We start from the raw sequence: 19,872 nt of genomic DNA, 5'->3' as shown, positions 1-19,872 counted from the left end.
ACCCTGGAATTCAAAACATTTAACATTTCTTAGGTTTAGGGCTTTACAAAAACAGGTGGTGGTCAGACGTGGCCCAGTGGCGATAGCTTGGAGATCCCTGGTCTATAGGGTGGATAGGACAGGAAAGATTCTGGAGACACAGAGATCATTTGAAAGGCGAACAAGGGACACTTGGACTGGTGGGTGCCAGCCAAGCGCAGGTGGTTCAGAGCTGGACTCTATTTCATTTAAATTAGATGGGGGGGGGACATGTCAAGGGCGGTGGGCAGATAAGTCCAGAATCCCCTCACACAGCAAGGCCACTGATTCGCATACCAGTTATCTGCGCTTCATTGACGGTGGCGTAACAAACCGTCCCTAGACTTAATTATGTTCGAGAAACATTGGACTTCAGACAGCACCTTGTTATTTTCTGCGCGTCTGCGCGTCGGGACTGGCTGGGCGTTGGTTCTGCTGGTCTTGCCTGCACTACCCCCTCCTGGGACCACATTCCAGCTGGCAGGTGGGCTGGTGACCCGGACAGCTGAGCTGCTCTCTCCATGTGGCCTCTCCAGTGGGATAGCCTGGGTTTCTTACATCTCTGGTGTTAAGAGCTAAAGCGGCAAGGTGTCTTAAGATTTGGAGGTCACACAACGTCAAAGTTGCGGCCCTGTTTAATTCACAACAGGTGTAAATATTTGGCGATCCCTCGCTGGGTGCTCACTAGTTTTAGGTGCTGGAAACACCGTGGTGCACAAGGCAGGTGGGGCCCCTGGTCTTGTAGTGCTCACATTCATGTGTGAATGTCAGGGTGGGGTGGGGACGGACAGAGAATAAACAGGTGGACAGGGAACGGCCGTGTATTAACTAGGAAAGGCTATAACACATCCCTATTGTGTAACGACGCTAATATAGCAGAGGTCTTCTTCTTGCTTACAGACCAGTTTGAGGTATCATTCGGTAGCCATTCTCTCTCATACTGCAGGGCACTTCCATTCTGCAGCCGTTTTCATCCAGAAAGGGGAGAAAACGTGGAGAAGGCAAAGCCCCTTACAAGCCTCACGCCCTTAGCGGCTCCGTTCGCTTTCCGCTGGCTAGAAGTTAGTCACTGCGAGGAAGAGTGGGCAGGCGGGCCCAGGAAGAAGAGACAATTTGCCGAATCGCTAGGAGTCTCTACTGCAGCCAGCGATAAGCTACTGTAACAGTTATCTGTGGACACAACTAGCTAACCCCAAAATGTCGTAGTTTAAAACAACTATCGTTTAATTGCTCACGAGTCTGCAACTTGGGCTGCACCCGGCTGGCCAGTTCTGCCAATTTTGCCTGGGTCACTCCTGTGATTGTGGTCACCTGGTGGCTTCGCCGGGGCTGGGTGGTTCCAGGATGGCTTTGTTCACATGGCTGGTGGTTGGCTGGGCCACCTCAGTTTCCTTTCACATGCTTCTCCAACAGGACAATCCAGATTTCTGACATGGTGGCAGCCCCAGGGTTCAGGCATGGCACGGGGCAGCACGCAGCCTCTCTGTGGCCTCTTCCTGAACCTTTGCTAACATCCCATTGGCCAAAGCAAGTTACGCGAATGAGCCCAATCAGCTGTGGAAGTTACTATCTAAGGGTATGGATTCCAGCAGGTGCGAGTCATTGGGAGCCAATGAACAATGTAATATAACAGTGTACCACTTCTGTAAACAAACAAACAAACAAACAAACAAACAGGACAAAAGAGAATAAAACCAAGAGCATGGGAAAGAGGGAGAGGCATGGGATCATCAGCCAAGGCCCCCTTGAGGGGGTTCTGCCGACTCGAGGGAGCCAGCCATGGAATACCTGGGGACGGTACCAGGCGGAGGGATCAGCGGGTGCAGATCACTTGGGTGGGAACGTGCTTGGTATGTTGGTAGAACAGCCAGGGGACCACTGTGGTCGGAGTGGAGTGGGTAGGTGGGGAAGGGATGGGGGGGCCACAGTGGGAGACAGAAGCAGGTCCTAGAGGGCTCGCCTACGATCCTCAGATGTTCGTTCTCATTGTGAGCATGGAGGCGGGGACTGGTTTATGTTTTTAAAAGATCCTCCTGACTCCTGCAGGAAAGAGACCATAGGGGGTAAGGCTGGAAGCGGGCAGACAACTCGGGAGGGCAGTGTGGAAGTCAGAGCCAGGAATGACAGTTCTTTGGGCTAGTGTGATTGCTGCGGGAATGGGGCGACTGGCTGGATTCAGAAGGTCAAGTGCGTAGGAGGTTCTCATGAATCAGAGGTGGTGGGGCGGGGTGAAGGAAAAGGCAGAACTGAGGATTATTCTTGGGTGTTCGGCCCGAGAACTGAGTGAGTGACTGACTGGTGGTGCCATCGTTTGAAATGTGAAGACCGGGGGTGGAATAGGTTGGGACTGACACTCAGGTCCTGTTTGACATGTTGTATTTGTCAGGCAGACAGCTGGGTCTGTGAGCCTGGAGCCCTGAGGAAGGCCGGACGTCTGAAGTTCACTTCATATGGCAGGAACGTCTTTTCACATTACAGAATATTTTCACCAGCTGCGCGATGTTACATGGATGTACCGTGATCTAGTGAACTAAAACTCTATTGTCAGATGTTAGTTTATAATTTTCCATTATTATAAAGAACGCTGTCGTAAGCATCCCAGTGGCTTGTAGTAATCCTTGCCTTTAATTCCTAGAAGTGGAATTGCTGGATCCATGGATATGCAAAGTTTCAGGACTTCTAATAGGTTTTGCCAAATTGCCCTTTACCGACAGTATGGGAAAGGGCCCATTCTCCAGTATCCTCAGCACAGGTTTATGTTTTCTTTTCTTTTTTTCTTTTTTTTTTATGGTCGCCTGTGTTTTGTTGACCAAGAAAGAGCTCAGCGTTAAAGAGGCAGTTTAGTCAGGTTAGCATCTCATCTCTCCTGTTTCTAGTTGGAAGGACCCAGGAACCTTCAGTAACAGGAGTACTTGTTTTTTTTTTTTTTTCTTTTCTTTTCTTTTTTTTTTAACAAATTGACCAGCTTGTGAAGACCTAGTCTCTTCCTTCTGCCTTGTTCTCGTAAAAATATGGGTGGGAGGCGGTCTCACAACTTTGAGTCGGTGGCAGAAGTTATTTCTGAAGGGTTTACTGACCCTGTGGGTTATTTAGTGGGTTCTGCTAGAGAACTGGTTACTCTTCTTCCTCCAATGGGCACAAAACTGGAGAGCCTTCGTCCTCCAGGGAGTAATTTTCTGGGCTCCCAACCACCATGCCCCAGCTGTCGGGACCTGGCCTTCCTCCTTGCCCGCAGCGTGCCGCTCTGGGGCTGGGGAATGAGGAGGTGTTCAGCTGAGGGAGACGAGAGACTCAGGGCGTTGAGAAGGAGGGTGGAGAAGCTGAGGGACAGGAAGGGAAGAGGGACACAAATGAGAGGAGGAAGTCAAAGTGTAGAATGATTCTTTTTTTTCCCCAGCAGAGTTTCTGTGGCCCTTGGAATGTCTCTCCAGTGGGTACTGGCCACAACTGCGGTGGTTCCTGTTTTACCAGTGAGTTTACTGAGGTTTAGAACCGCCGATTTGACCCAAACTGCAAATTAAGGCGGCCACAGACACAGGAAGAGGTTTACGGCTCTACTGTGGATTCTCCGAAGGTGTAATGGCCTGGAAGAGAAGAAAGAAAGACGAGAGCAAAGGGAGGGCGCAGGGGAAGCGCAGACGGTAGTGGTGATGTGATTAGAGGCGAAGGCTGTAGGGTTAATGAGAATCGTGATGGCGGAGTGCTCTGTCGTGCATGTGCGTGCATCGGTGACCATTACAGATGACAGCTAGCTACCGCATAGAAATACAGGACTGATGGAGACGAAGTAGGGCATCCACAGAGACAAGGAAGGACGAGAAGAAGAAAAGCAGACATTTTAGACCTGCGCGGTCCAGCGTGCTGGCCTCTCGCCACATTGGCCACTGACCAGTTGAAATGTGCTGTTCGTGTAACATACACACACCAGCTCCCAAACTCTTAGTATGAAGAAAAGAATAGAAAATATATTTTTATATATACATATATATATATATTTTTTTGATATTGGGACATGTTGAGATCATGCTATTTTAGATCATTGGGCTCAATAAAGTATGTTAACACAAATTTCACTTGTATCTTATTACTTTTTCTTTTTCCCTGAGGCCACTAGGAAATCTTAAACTACATAGATGGCTCACTGTATATTTCAGTTGGACAGTGCCATTTTTGAGCACTGGGGTGATTTTTTCTGATTTCTGTAATAGAAATCTCGTTTTGATAAAGATTGAAAGGCTGGGCCCCCTGGAGTTACTAGACAGCCATTGATTAAAGCGGTGGACGCGTTCCAAAGACCGATGCCTACGATTTCTCTAGACCAGTAGAAAAAGTGAGATGGAGACTCGGAAAAAGTAATTTTGAGCCCCTGGAAATCTTGAGCAGGTGCTTGAAACAGTACAGCCAAACAGTTAGGCGGGCTCGGGCTCCTGACAGTCTAAATTCAGCAGCCTTGGATAAATGAGTTCTCCTTTCTGAGCCTCAGTGTCCTTGCTCGTGAAACCGGATCATTTTACCCACAGTTGTTATGCCGTTTAAGTGGAACCATGCATTCGAGAACTGAGCAGAGTTCCGGGCACGTGCAAACGCTTAGTTAGTGATGGCTTCCTTTGGTATCTTTGATCATCATCCCCTCCCCACCCCCCATTCCGATATTTTAGCCCTATGTGGTTAGCGTATTTTAGCCATTCCGGGAGGTGCCATCCTCGAGTGTATCGTTCATGTATTCAGTGACTATTAACCCAATCCCCCGTGTTCAAGAGGCAGGGGACTAACATAGGAAGGCGTGAGAGGAAGAAACCCAAAGAAGCCTTCTGTGGGATAATGGCACACCTGCCGGGCTGCAGGTGACAAAAGTGAACAAGACTCTGATATCAAGTCTTGAATCTTTGAATTCGCCCACAGATGACTCACTTTCCATCAGCGCCTGGCAGGCTTTGTCTTTAAACCATGTGCTCATCACAGCTCTAAGTTGGATAACAAAGTACAGTCATGTGCCACCTAAGGAGGGGGATACAGTCTGAGAAAGGCGGTGTAGGCAGTTGCGTCATTGTGTGAACATCACGGAGTACACTTACACGAACCTGGATGCTACAGCCTGCTGCACACCGAGGCAAAGGGTATGGTGTAGCCTACTGCTTGCTCCTGGGCCGCCAGCCTGGGCGGCATGTTGCTGTACCGAATACTGCAGGCGATTATAACACAATGGTATTTGCGTGTCTAAACATATATGACCATAGGAAAGGTACTGGGGAAATAGGGTCGAAAGGATAAAAATCGGTGCCGCTGCATAGGTCACTCAGCACGAATGGAGCTCGCGGGACTGGAAGTTGCTCTGGGTGAGTCGGTGAGTGAGCAGGGAGTGAATGCGAAGGCCGAGGACACGGCCGTCCATGACTGTAGGCTTTCTGCACACTGTCCACTCAGGCTGCACTAAGTGTATAAAAACAACACGAAATTAAATAAAGCCCAAGAGAAAATAGATGCAGTAAGCAAACGCGAGATGTGTGAGGCCGCTGCCGGTGTAACACGGCATACTGTTTTATAGCAAACTTTTTTTTTTTTTTAATAGGTAGAAAAATTGCTCTAAAATAACAGTAAAAAAGCACAGTGCAGTAAATACATAAACCAGTCACATAGTCATTGATAATCGTTACCGAGTACATGTCCTGTGTGCCTCATCGTATGTGTGGTACTTTTATGTGACCGGCAGTGCTGGAGGCTGGTTCGCACGCGCATCGCCACAAGCACCTGAGTAGTGTCTTGCTTTACACCGTTGCCGTGGTTATGCTGTCGCTAGGCCATGGGGATGTCTCAGCTCCATGATGCTCTGATGGGGCCACCTCCACATGTGCCATCTGCCCGTGACTGACAAGTCGCTGTGTGTGGCACCTGACTCCCAGTTACGGGCCTGGGACTTCCAACTCCTGAGCTTGTCTTACATTTTATGGGGAGAAGAGCCGGAAGCTGGGACATTCACGTGCTCGAAGAGGCGGGAGGAGGAAGTTCTCTAGGCCTGCCTCTTGCCGAGTGTCCAGCGTTGGCCTGCTGATTTGGGGTGAGCACTACCTCACAAAGCAGCCTTTTTTTTTTTTTTTTTAATTTTTTTTTTGTTGTTGTGGTAAAATATAAATTACATAAAATTAACCCCTCGTAGTCATTTTTAAATGTAAAATTCAGTGGCATTGAGTACATTCAAAATGTCGCGCAACCATTTACCCTTATCCATCTCCAGAACTTCATCATCCACAACAGAAATTCTGTACCCGTTAAACAGTAACTCCCCGTTCCCCCTCCCTCAGCTGCTGGTGACCTCTATTCTGTTTTCTGTGTCTATGAATTTGACTATTCTAGGTATTTCACGTAAATGGAATCGTATAATATTTGTCTTTCGTGTCTGGCTCATTTCACTCAGCATAATGTTTCTGATAGTCATCCGTGTTGTAGAATGTGTGAGCCCTCCATTCCTTTTTTATGGCAGAGTAATATTCCACCGTATGAACAGACCACATTTTATTTTTTCAATCATCTCTTGATGGACACTTGGGTTGTTTAGCCTTTGTGGATAACGCTGCTATGAACGTCAATGCACAATTATTTGTTTAAGTCCTGGCTTTTATTTCTTCTGCATATGTACCTAGGAGTGAAATTGCTGGGCCATATGGTAGTTCCATTTTTAATTTTTTGAGGAGCCACCGTACTGTTTTCCACAGCAACTGTGTGTGCCATTTTACGTTTCCCCCAGCAATGTACCAGGCTTCCAGTTTCTCCACATCCTGGGCAACACTTGCTATTTGACATCATCATCATTATTATTATCATTATTATTATTATTAGTTGTTGTTGTTGTTGTTGGTATAGCCATCCTGTGGCTTTCAGTTGTACTTCCTTAGTGAGTAGTTATGTTAAGCATTTCTTCGTGTGCTTATTGGCCATTTGTATATCTTCCTTGGGGAAATGTCTATTCAAGTCCTTTCGCAAGCAGTCTTTTGATTTGGGTGAGTTATAATGGTTAGAATTACCCTTCTCTTGAGCTGGATCTGTTCCTTGACGACTTCTCTCCTTTGGCTCTGCCCTGTCGAGATGAGAATGAGGCCAGTCCTTCCTCTTGGCCGAGGAAATAGCCTCAAGAGGAGTCTGCATCTAGATCTGGAACTTACCACATAGAAACAAGAGGCAGCCATGCCCGCAGACCCCTGACAAGTCTCTGAGCCAGTCTTTGCGGCCACCATCTCCCTGCTCTCTCTTGTGTGAGTTTTATTCTTACAGAACTCTGGAATCGGGGGTTGTTGTCAATGGTGAATGTCTCCTTGCCTGTGCACCTCCCGTATCCAGAGTATCCCATCAGTCAGAAGACGTGAATGTTCTATGTGTGCCCATCCATGAGGGCACTGGGATGGTGTTTGGGCAGGGTTGGGCGGCCTGGACTCCAGCAATGAAGCAAATAGACAGGTATAAAAAGGAACCATCAAGAAGACATTCAGGGGCTCTGTATTCATTAGTTAGAAGGCAGATCGAGTTTAGATGCCACTTTTTTCCTTGAAGAAAACAGTGCTTTGTGATAAACCCCAAAAGCAATATTATTCCTTTAATTTGTTGCTGTATTCTTTTAACATGTTACTGGATTTGATTACTATTTTCTTGAAGATTTTGGTGTCTCCGTTCATGAGGGTTCTTGGTCTGTGGTTTCCTTTTCTATATTATCTTTGTTTAGTTTCAGTATCAAGGTTATACTGGCCTCATAAAATGAGTTATTTCCTCCACTTCTTTCTTCTGGAAGAGATCGTGTAGAATTGGTGTTCCTTCATCTTTAAATGCTGGTAGAATTCACCATTGAAACTATATGAACCTAGAGATTTTCTTTTCTTTCTTTCTTTTTTTTTTTTTAGGGGATTTTTAACTAAAAATTAATTTATTCCTGGGTGAATTTCGATAGTTCATGGCTTTCAAGGAATTGGTATATTTGATCTCAGTTGTAGAATTTACATGTATAGAGTTGCTGGTGGTATTATATTATTATCCTTTTCATGTCTGTGGGATCTATAGTGATGTTTCCTCTTTCATTCCTGATGTTGGTAATGTGAGTTTTTTCCTCTTACTGCTTGTCAGTCTAGCTAGAGCCTTACCAATTTTATTTATCTTTAAAAATAACCAGTTTTTGGCTTTATTTTTTTCTATTTTTTTGAAGTGAAAAAATTTTATTGATTTTTAAAGTAGAATCAATTTTATTGATTTGTGTTCTTATTATTTCCTTCTGCTTATTCTAGGTTTATTTATCACTCCTTTTCTATTTTTCTGAGGTGGATGCCTAGATCGTTGATTTGAGACTGTTCTTTTTTTCTAATATAAATATTTATTGCCATTAATTTCTCTTGAAGGACTGTTTTAACTGCATCCCATAAATTTTGATATTTTATATTTTCATTTTTCTTTAGTTTACAATATTTTCTAATTTCTTTTGAGGCTTTCCCTTCAATGCATGTATTCTTTAGAAGCATGTTTAATTTGCAAGTGTTGTGGATATTTTCTATTATCTTTCTGTTATTGATGTTTAGTTTAATTCAATTATGGTCAATGAACACGTCTTATATGGTTTCTTAAAATGTTTAAAGTTCACTTTATGACCCAGAATATGTTCTCTTTTGGTGAATGTAACATGTGCATCTGAAAAGAATGTGTATTCTGCTGTTGATGAGTAGAGTGTTGTATAAATGTCAATTAAATACAATTGGTTGACGTTATTATTTAGATAATATCTTTGCTGATTTTCTCTCAGGTCGTTTAATTGATTACACAGAAGGGAGTGTCGATATCTCATACTATAATTGTGGATTTGCCTGTTTCTCCTTGCAGTTTCATTCACTTTTGCTTTATTTATTTTGAGCTGCTTTGATAAGCGTCTACCTATTTGAAATGGTTGTTTTCTTGGCGAATTGATCCTTTATCATTATGTAAAGTTATTGTTTATCGCTAGTAATTTTCCTTGCTCTGAAAATGACTTTCTCTGATGGTAATGTAGACATCCCAGCTTCTATTTTTTTTTTTAGGTTTTAAAAAATTGAGGTAAAATTCACATTACATAAAATTCACCATTTTAACTATTTTAAAGCATACAATTAAATGGATTTTAGTATATACTTTCTGTTGTGCAACCATCGCCCCTAATTCCAGAATATTTCCATGAACACACACACACACACACACACACACACACACACAGCCCAAAAACAAAAAACAAAAAAACAACAAAACAAAACCAAACCAAACCTTATATCTATTAGTAGTCAGTTCCGTTTCCCTGCTCTCTATCCCCCAGCAACCACTAATCTATTTTCTGTTGCTATGGTTTTACTTATTCTGGATATTTCATATAAATGATATCATACACTATGTGGCCTTTTATGTCTGGCGCTTTTCACTTGGTATAATGTCTGCAAGGTTCGTTTACGTTGTAGCATGTGTCAGTACTTAATTCCCTTTTATGGCTGAATAAAATTCCATTGTATGGATAGACAGACCCATTTTGTTTATCCATCCATTAGGGGACATGTGGGTTGTTTTCACCTTGTGGCTGTTGTGATGGTGCTGCTGTGAATGTTTGCTAAGAAGGTGGGGACCCCTTGGGAGAAAACTGTTTTTCCTATGCCCAAAACTAAAAAAAAAAAAAAAAAAAAAAAAAAATTCCGAGTTTCAGGCTAGTGCACAGTTAGAAACTCAAGAATCAGAAATTCCTTCCATACCTTTTGTGGTTGCACACAATGGTCTATGTGACAATTTCCTGGGGCCCTTGCAGTTGCTTGCTTGGTTGTTCTGATTCTATATGCCAGGTTGTGAATCATTCGCATGGACTTCAGAAATGGAAGTCATTAAATAAAAGAGTAATTTTAAAGACATTTCTAGACATTGAAGCAATAATAGAATGTGTTTAATCAAAAAGCAAAACGAACACACTTTTAATCCCGCCACCCACAGATCAGCGTTGTTAACGCCTCGTTATAGTCTTACAGGCTTTCGCTCATGCCAACGTATATTTTTATGTGGCTTTTAAGAATAACTATATTATATATGTTTCTTAGTCTCCACTTTTCCTCTTAAAAGTTGACTTAAGACAAGAATATCTTTCCCTGCCAAACCATTTTTAATAGCATTTAGTGACTGCTAACATTCCTGCATAAAGATATAGCATAATTGAGTTGACCTGACCTCCGTTGATGAGTTAGAGTATTTCTGATTTCTTTTGCTCTCGTAAAACACAACTTAATGACTACTTTCGAAATGAAGTCTTTGTTAAACATTCTTATTTGTTTCCTTAAGAAATATCCTTAGAAGTGGAATTACTTCATGCTCATAAAGATTTTTTTTCAACTATGGGTCGATGGTCCTTTAGAAAGAGTGTACCCATTTTTAATCCTCTTAGATTTTACAAGAGTAGTTTGTGGCTTTGTGTCTTCAAGAGAGAGAACTGTGAGAGGCAAATGTTTCCAATAAATCTGTGACAAAAAAAAATATATATATATATCAATTCACTTTACTATATCTGTGAATTAACTTGTGATGAGCTAAGAAACTGGAGAGATGCATAGTTTTTAAAAATGCACATTTCAGTCGAAATAGTTAGAATCACGATAATGACGTGGAAGCCTAATTTAAGATGAAATTTTTCTGAAATGACATCAGAAGTGGATCTGAATTTTGTAGACGAAGCTGTCTGATTTCCAGGGATCTCACAGTCAGTTGTTTTCTGGGACCAGGCAGCAAACCCACAGAAGAGAAATAGGCCAGAGGTGGGATACTTGGGAGGTGTCTGTCCTAGGGCCATGGCGAACTGGAGGGCATATGTCACATCTGTAAGATGTCTGTGTTGCCAATGGAGAGGGAGTATTTGGGCCTAATATTGTCACATATTTCTGTTTTCCAATGGAACCCAGAAGTCAACACTATAAAGAAAAAACAGACGTTGCCTTATTGTTATGTGATCAAGAGCATCACCATTCTCTCTTTTAATTTGAATGTGTAAGTATATGGTTAAACAGTGTTGGGTGAGGAGAAGGGAGGCACAGATAATTAACGCTACAGAAAGAATTTGTGAATACCAGCCAAAGGTTTGATGATTGCTGTTTCAGATTTTTTCCCCCCAATCCTACTCATCCATGGGTTGAAAAAAAATTAAGGAGAAGATGGAGTAACCAATTGTTGATTTTGTAGTGTTTGCTTATTGAGTGGCTATTCTTAGTCTCCAGAGTAAGAGATATGACTGGGATCAGACAGTGACACACACACACACACACACACACACTTCAAACCTATATAAAAGTATGGAGACTAACATACTGGACACTTATGCACCCGTCACACAAATTCAACAGTGATCCAATTATGGCCAGTAAGCCCCCTCCCTCATTCTCTCTAGATTGTTTCGAAGCATTTCCTAAAACCTTATAATATTTAATCCTCAAATATTTCAAGATGTATTTCTAACAAATACTAAGTATTCTGTTTGAAGTATAACCAGATTACTATTATCATACCAATAATTTCTTAGATATTTACCAATAATTCCTTAGATATTTAGAGATCACACCAATAATTCCTTAGGTATTACATGTAAATAACAGATCAGACAACTTTGCCTTAGCTATGTTGGCATTACTTAAAACTTACTTTCTCTCTCTCTCTCTCTCTTATTGTTTTCGGCGAGGCAACCCTTAGTTGACCTCACAGATTGCAAGGACCTTGTCAGGTTACAACCCCTTATTTTTTTAATTTTTTACGCCTACAGCACCTGGTCTTCCTAGGTGGTCTCCCATCCAAGTACTAACAAGGCCTGACCCTGCTTAGCTTCCAAGATAAGATGGGATTGGGCCTGTTCAGGGTAGCATGGCCATAGACTTAAAACATTCTTGAAAACTGTCAAGGTCACTTTACAAGAAATTAAGTCTCTTTATTTTTTCTTGGCCCCAAATGGTAGCCTTATGGCCATTTGACAATGGCCAATGACTCTGTCCATTTAAAATGTATAAAAAGTCAAGACCACTCTCAATAAACAAGATGTGTTGCCATTGACAATGATCATGGCAGTGTTCTGGGCACAGTATCTGGAAGGAAACCCGAAAGAGAAGAGTCAGAGCTTTGATATAAGGAAACCTGGGAAAAGTCATGAGCCATTTCCAACATCAGTGCCAAAAAGGGGACCCGGTTGGTTCGTGCCAGGATGCCTTCATGCACTCATTCATTCCTCTTTGTGTTAAATGCATTATATTGGAATGAAGTCTTGCCCATATGGTCCCACAACATACAAACATATACGTAGCACATCAGGCAGTGTGCTGGGTCCTGGGGACACAGAATCTATTAGAACTAAGACCTGAAGGACAATGGCGTTAGCTAGAGATGAGGGAGGGCTGTTCCTCACAGAGGGACGGTATGTGCAAAAGCCTGGAGACGGCACGGGGCACGGAGGAACAGAGTGAAGTCCAACGTGGCTGGACTACGGAGTGTTTCAGGCCCCCTTGAAGGCACGGTGATAGGACAGCACTTTTTCCTTTCTCGAATCTGGTTTCTTTTGCATCTTTTTTCTGCCTCATCTCCTCAGTATAGAAAAACGAGGCTGTCTCGTTGCTAACCTGAGTAAAACTCTCTGTGATCTCCACTTCTCAAATACGATTTGAAAGCATAACATGAATTTGTTGGTCCCTTAAGGTGGAGGCAGGTTCTTGAACACCACAAGAAACGCACACCATCCCATAATAATAATAGATGGGCAAGACCTTGAGAAGGGTAGGGTGGAGGGAGGGAAAATAAAGTCAGGAGGAGAGAGGTGGTGAAATGGAAACGCATTTAAATCTTATGCTCTGCGGTTCATTATTAATAGCTGTGCAGAAAATGTCTCTACAGAGTTATGAAAAATTCATTACCAGCATGCTACAGGTCTGAGAGCTGGTCATTCTTTGATCAGATTACCGATAATGAGAGCAGTCTTATATTAACTCAGATTAAGCGGAGGACTCTTCCCCCACTACCATTCAGGCATAGACGTATAATCACATTTCCTCACAGCCAGTCGCCCTTAGTCGTCTGCTAAGATGGGAGCCAGGGACTTTGCAAAGGCAGAACCAGGACCGCAAAGGGTGGGCTGAGCCCAGATGCCACCTTGAAACTGGGGTCCCGTGGAGGAAGAGTCTCTGGACACTCCGTGGTGCTCCGGCTTGTGTCTTGTCTCCCTGACTCTGTTCTTCTATTTTTTCAGACCCGTTTCCTTCTTCCTGGGTCTGCTTCACCCCAGCTCTTGATTGCCCACACAGTTGAGCACCTGCAGCATGCCATGTGCTGGGGATGCATCCGTGAGTAAGACAGGCCACAGAACCCTGCTTTAGGGCAGCTCACGTCCTAGGCAGGGGCGACAGGCGATGAACAGATAAACGTAATGAGTGAGGAAACTCAAAATGCGTGCTAGGAGGCGGTATCATGAAAAAGAGAACGTAGAACAGGCTTCGTGGAAAAAGTGACAGTGAGCGAAGACTTCAAGGAAGTGAGGGAGTGCTCCGTGAGGACAGCTGGGGCGGGGGGTGGCCCAGAGCTTGTGCAAAGGCCCTGAGATCTTGAAGGACAGCCGGGAAGTTGTATAATCGGAGTGTAGGTTCAAGGGTCAGGGCAGAGAAGCAAAGCCGGACCAATCAGCAGGGTGTTTTAGACCAGTATAGAGATTTTTTTTTGTTGTGTGAAATGAAGTGCATTGATGGGTTTTGAGCAGAGGAGCTCATGAGTTGACTTGAGTTTTAATAACATCCTTCTAGCTAATGGTTGAGAATGGAGTAGAAGCAGGTAGATGAGTTAGACTGTTGCAGGTGAGAGATGTCGGTGACTCACACCAGAGCGGTGAGCTGTGGTTGGATTTTGGATATATTTAGAAATTACAGCAAGCAGGATTTCCAGATATTTTTGACCATGCCTGTTGACCAGTGTAAAAAATGGTGGTGTTTACTGGTCGTATTCATCCAAGCATCAGAAATGTATCTCAGATTGCTTGTACAAAAAGCGGGATTTCTTTGGCTTACGTAACCAAGAAGTTTATAGGTAGCATCAACTTCAGCATGGCTGGATCCCATTCTTGGATCCAGTTCCAGGTCTAAGGGATGTAGGCAAGGACCTTTCTCTCCGTCTCTCAGATCTGCTTGCTTTCCGCCCTGCTTCGGTTCCGGAGGTCTGTCCTTACGGTGGCAGGATGGCCACTGGAAGCCCCTCGCTCACATTCTGTCCTCTTAGCTACTATGGAGAAAGAGCATGACTATTTGCCAGTGAGTGGCTCCAGTCGGTGTCCGGGGTAGCCTTGTCACTGTGCAGGCTTGGTTCATTTCTCTGTTCATGGAGTGAGGAAGGCACAGCTTTCTTATAGGTCAATTCTGGAGCCAGGGAGAGAGGTCAGCTCTTCCCAAGCCCCATGGACCGAGCAGAGAGGCTCTCCAAATGAAAGCGGGGATGCTCTTTCCAAAAGATAGTAAGTAAGCTTGGCCGGAGTTGACGACAGGCTCTGCTGTCCCAATCTAACTGGAATTCTTAATCCAGAATTCTGGCAAATGCAGAACATTCTAAGCAGGGTATAAGGATTAAAAGGGTAAAGACTATATTACGGGGAACGTCTGAATGTTCAGAGTAGGATGTTTAGTGATCTTCTAACTCAGTGTTCACAGAGTCAGCTGGATTTACATAATAGCCTTACTCCACTATTCTATTCTGGGATCAAGAAACCTTGGCTTCCAGTGTGTTCTCATGTCTGGCCTCCCTCCCGTTCAAGATGGGCCATGTGTCTGTTGGGACAGTGAGTGGAGGGAGAACTGGAACACAGTGTCTGGGTCCCGGCTCTGCCACCCTCTTGCCACTGTCTGACTTGGGCAAGTTACATAATTTTACTGAGCCACAGAGGATACTGGGAGGATCAAAGGGAAGGTTTTTAAAAGTACATGGGAAACTATAGCCCTACAAGGCAGGGCCCGGGCTCTCTTGCTCCTGGTTGAGGAATGCTTTACACTTTGCTGGTCATAGGGTCACCGGATAAAATACGGGATGCTCAGGTAAACTTGAATTTCAGATAAACAATGAATACTTTTCCAATATAAGTAATTGCATGGGACATTATTCATTGTTTATCTGAAATTCAGGTTTAATTGAATATCATATATATATATATGTTTTTTTTTTTTTTTTCTAAATCTGTCAACAGCAGGTGATCATAAGGAAACGTACTGTTATGACTAACCCCAGTGAGCACTTCAGGCTGGGACCAGGAACAGTTTCCAAACTGCAGACATCACCAGTGTTTTCAGATTGGACGCAAAGGAACTTTTTGTTCTCTTCGTGATTTGGAATTTATGACTAGATTTGAATTCTTGAATTTGTGTGCTTAACATCAGTCCTATAATATCACATTTTAAAACTCTCATTTTAAGATAGGTTTAAGATTTGGGTAACAGTGTTGGCTCCTCCAGTTATGAGCCATGACCTTGGGTTTAATCTCTGTGCCTCAGTTTCCCCATCTGTAAGAATAAGAAAATGATAGTCCTTGTCTCACAGTGTTGCCGTGAGGATTAGATAATGCACTCAAAATGCTTAGCCCTGCATCTAGCACGTGGCAAGTGTTTGATAAATGATAGCTGTTGCAGTTTTACTAAATCTATAGAAATTAATCTGGCTGATCTAAAATAATCAGTGTTTGGTTTTCCAAATTAGCTTCTCAGCTCCATTTGGAAATTTTCTTGTCAAATTGTTCCTGTGGTTTAGGCTTCACGCCTTGCAGATCAAACTCTTGAAGCAGACTAACAGGACGTAGTCTTGAACTTGGCACTTTGGGGGGCCACTTTCGGCTTCAAACCGGGGGAGAAGGAGGGACAGGGAGGGAGAATTTCTAACAGTGAACCGGACTGGGTTGTTTTTAGGTTCAGTAGGCATGATTTTGGAAGTCTCAACTTCAGATTTTGCCCCAAATCTAAGCGGGCATGCCCTGTTTAGCAAGGAGACGGGACATAGGAATCCAACTCAAATCTAAGCCATGGAGATGTGCTCCTTTTTGAGTCATCCTCTGCAGCCCTTGTCCCTAAATATTTCTATTTATTCCTCACCTGCAGACCCTGAACATATGTCAGGGATGGGCGTAAAAAAAAAAAAATTGAAAAAAATCCCAACTCCTAGGTCACCAGAAGCATTTTAAGGATTGCCCGAGAACAGGGTGTGGGCAGGGCTAGACCAAAGTTCTAGCGTATTACATTCACCGTGTATCGTAGGCATGCTTCTTGTTGCCTGAAATCATTTAAAATGGAAATGTTTTTCAAGCTTGGTACTTTTCTCCATATGCTGCTTCGAGAGAAATGTTTTTAGACGCCTGTGGGAGAGACTCTCACAGCTGCCGAAGTCTCTGTTCCGTAAGACTCCCGTAACTTCTGTAAGAAGCGTGTGCTTGGGGGTTACGTAATGTCAGGTCAAAGGCGCTTCCTTCTTCTTAAAATGAGCATTTTGCCAGTGAAAGTCAAAGTTGTTTGAAAAGTCTCTATTGACTTCAGTGTTAATCTTGTAGCTGTAGCTAGCATTTAGCTGGTGCTTATTGTATCCTGGGCACGCACCCAAACCTTGAGTACGTGGCATTGGGGCCACCTGGGAGTTGGTTAGAAATGCAGAGTCTTGGGCCCTGACTGAGACTCACTGAATTGCATTTGGATACAATCAGGCGATCGCCGTGCACAGTAGAGTTTGAGAGGCACCGGTTCAATCCTCAGAACTGCCTCGGTACTATTAGTTTCATTACAAATTTTTTATTGTAGTAAGACATACATAATATTTATAATTGTAACCACTAGTAGGTGTATAGTACATTCACAGTGTGCTGTGATTGTTGCCACTAACTATACCCCAAACTTTTTCATCCCCAACAAAACTCCACCTGTTAAACAATAACTTTCTCCTCTTCTCTCCCCAAGCCTCTGGTAATCTCTGTTCTACTTTCTATTTCTGTGAATTTGCCCATTCTAAGTGTTGCCAGATACTTACTGATGGATGAACGGATAAACAAAAGGTGGCATATCCATACATTGGAATATTATTCAGCCATAAAAAGGAACGGGGTGCTCATATACACTACAACATGGGTGATCCTTGAAGACATTATGCCAAGTTAAATAAGACAGACATAAAAGGGCAAATGTTGTGTTATTCCATTTTTATGAGATACCCAACATGGTCAGATTCGTAGAGGCAGAAGGTAGAATTGTGGTTGTCAGGGGCTGGGGGAGGGGACAATGGGGGTATTGTTTAATCGGTATAGAATTTCAGTTTGGGATAATGAAAAAATTCTGGAGATGAATAGAGGTGATACTGCACAACGATATGGATGTGCTAAACTGTACACTTAAAAATGGCTAAAAATGGCATATTCGATGTTATTCATATGTTACTACAATATGAAAAATAAGGAAAAGGAAGGGAGAAATGACTTTTCTGGTGCTACTTTAATACTGGAATACATTGATTGCTTTCACATACCAGTGTTTGATTGATATCTGAGAAAGGCCTGGTCCTTCAAAAAAAAAATATGTATATAGAATGATGATAAAATCATTACCTATACGTGATTGGTGTTGTTATTGGGTGCTGACAGTGTTCTAGGGACCGGGCAAAGCACTTTCCATATATTATCCCATTTTCATCCACACGACAGCTGTGGCAGGTAGGTGCCTTCGCATTTGACACATGACAAAACCCGAGAGATCCAATAACTCTCCCAGGGACACACAGCTGGTAATTGGTGGAGGCAGGATTTGAGTGCCAGTGTTCACTGTCCTGCAGGCCATGCCGTCTTCCTCCCAGGATGCCCACCCAAAGGCGGCTTATCGAGGGCACCCTCAGATCTTCATTACACTTCCATGTCACAGGGCCACATGTGGCCCTTACCTGCCGGTGGATGCTGAGAGATCCTCCTCTCCTGAGTGGAGAATGGATGTGGAGGGGAACGTCCTCTGTGATGGAAAGAGCCCTTGGAAACGGCACCAGAGGCCCTCCGGGGAGAGACCGACCAGTTTCCTTGTCTAAAGCAACCCCAGCGTATGCAAATCAAACTTGTAATTCACCTCCAAAGCAGCAGCTTCCAGATTCCTAATTGAGGGATGCTGATTAGGAGTTCTGGGGCGTTCAGCATCCTTGGGGATGCTTTGCACGTGAAGTTGGGTGCTCATAGCATCCCTGTCACACAAGATCCTGTTTTTGTTGCAGGAAATAAGATGGGCCGGTAGTGAAGCTTTGCATGGTTCTCTGGGAAGGAAACCTAAGTAGGATGGAGAGAGAGCTAGCTGGTTTTTCTTCTCCTTTCTCTGTTTGATTCCAGATCTACATGAGAAAGACCGATAGGCAGCCATCGTTTTGTTTCTGAAAAGGCGACATTGGGCAGTGTCCCGTAATAGATAAGCACACGCACACTTGGCATCCGTCCTGGGTTCCAGTTTTGGATTGCCGTTTATTAGAAGTGCGTCTTTGAGCAACTCTGTGTTTCCCATCTGTAAAATACAGATAATAATAGGACCTACTTCTCAGGGTTAGGATTTAATGAGCTAATACGTGTAAAATGCTTAGCCTTGTATCAAGCATGTAGGAAGTAATCATATTGACAGCTACTGCCGCTGTCATTATTGTGTAATTATTATGGAAAATACCACCAGGTGTTAAAATCGTCATCATTAATTATCTTCCCCTTTAAGGAGTAAGGTCAGTAGGAGATAATTTATTATTGTAAAAAATCTTTCTTAGTGGAAAATTTTAACATGAAAGAAAAAATAGTAGAATGAGATCCTGTGCATTTACCACCCAGATTTAACAATAATCAACATTTCACAATCTTGTTTCATTGGTCTCCATTCTTTGTGTGTGTGTGTGTATGTTTTAAAGCAAATCCTAAAGATCGTAGACTTTTACCTGTCAACACTTCTGTATGCATCTCAAACAGGTAAGACCTTTTAAAATAATGCAACCGCAAAGCTGTTACTCCAGCTTATAAAATAAAAACGAATTTCCTAATATCATTTATTGAACAACCTATGTTCACATTTCTCCAGGTATTTTTAAGATTTTTTTTTTTTTATCACAGTTGATGTCTTTGAATCAAGATTCATTCGAGAATCTCATGTTGTCTTTGGTTTATACGTCTCTTCTTAGTACTTTATCTTCGTAGTTCCTGTTCCTTTTTAAAAATATTGCTTCTTTGTTGAAGAAACCGAATCATTCGTCTTGTAGAATTTTCATGCTTCCTTGGGGGGTGTGATCAAACTTGTTCCTCTATCCCCGTATTTCTTGTCCAATGATAGCTAACGCTAGAGATGTTTGATTAGGTTCAGGTTTACTTATTTATTTTCTTTTGCAAGAATACTTCATAGAGTACACCGCTGTGTATTTTGTAATGATCACACCCAAAAGCACACATGCTCTGGATATTGCACACTTAGTGATGCTTAGATTGCTCAAACAGGATTGGGTGTTGTTAGCGTGATCTATCCGTTATACTGTATCCTAACAGGCTTTCACCTAATGACTGGTATCCACTGATGACCATATCTAGATCCCTTATTCCTTTAGTGGTGGTAATATGATGCTTTCTTAAATCTCTCCTCCCTCCGCAGCTTAATCTGTAATTATTTTGTAAGTAACTTTTACTTATCACCTTGATGGTTACCCTGAAATTGAGTTTACATGTAAGTACAGGATGAATGCTGATTCTTTCCCCTTACTTACCATTTTTTCAAATATAGAGTTGGTACCTTAGGAACACCCAAAGATGGCCAGTAATTTTTAAGACTATTATTATGAGCACGTGGATTTAAAATAATT

The 19,872-nt window shown here is 43.0% G+C and overlaps 1 protein-coding gene and 1 pseudogene across 3 annotated transcripts in view; one reads left to right on the top strand and one right to left on the bottom strand.

Moving 5' to 3' along the window:
• The window catches only part of KSR2 (kinase suppressor of ras 2), a 336,358-nt gene that overhangs the window by 5,794 nt on the left and 310,692 nt on the right, over positions 1–19,872 (top strand). The window lies entirely within an intron of this gene.
• Positions 11,786–11,904, bottom strand: LOC118603379 (annotated as a pseudogene).

Source organism: Rousettus aegyptiacus, unplaced genomic scaffold, assembly GCF_014176215.1.
Source record: "Rousettus aegyptiacus isolate mRouAeg1 unplaced genomic scaffold, mRouAeg1.p scaffold_m13_p_5, whole genome shotgun sequence".
In the NCBI taxonomy this organism is placed as follows: Eukaryota; Metazoa; Chordata; class Mammalia; order Chiroptera; family Pteropodidae; genus Rousettus; species Rousettus aegyptiacus.
The sequence above is the reverse complement of the archived record's forward strand: the minus strand, read 5'-3'. Positions and strand labels throughout refer to the sequence as shown.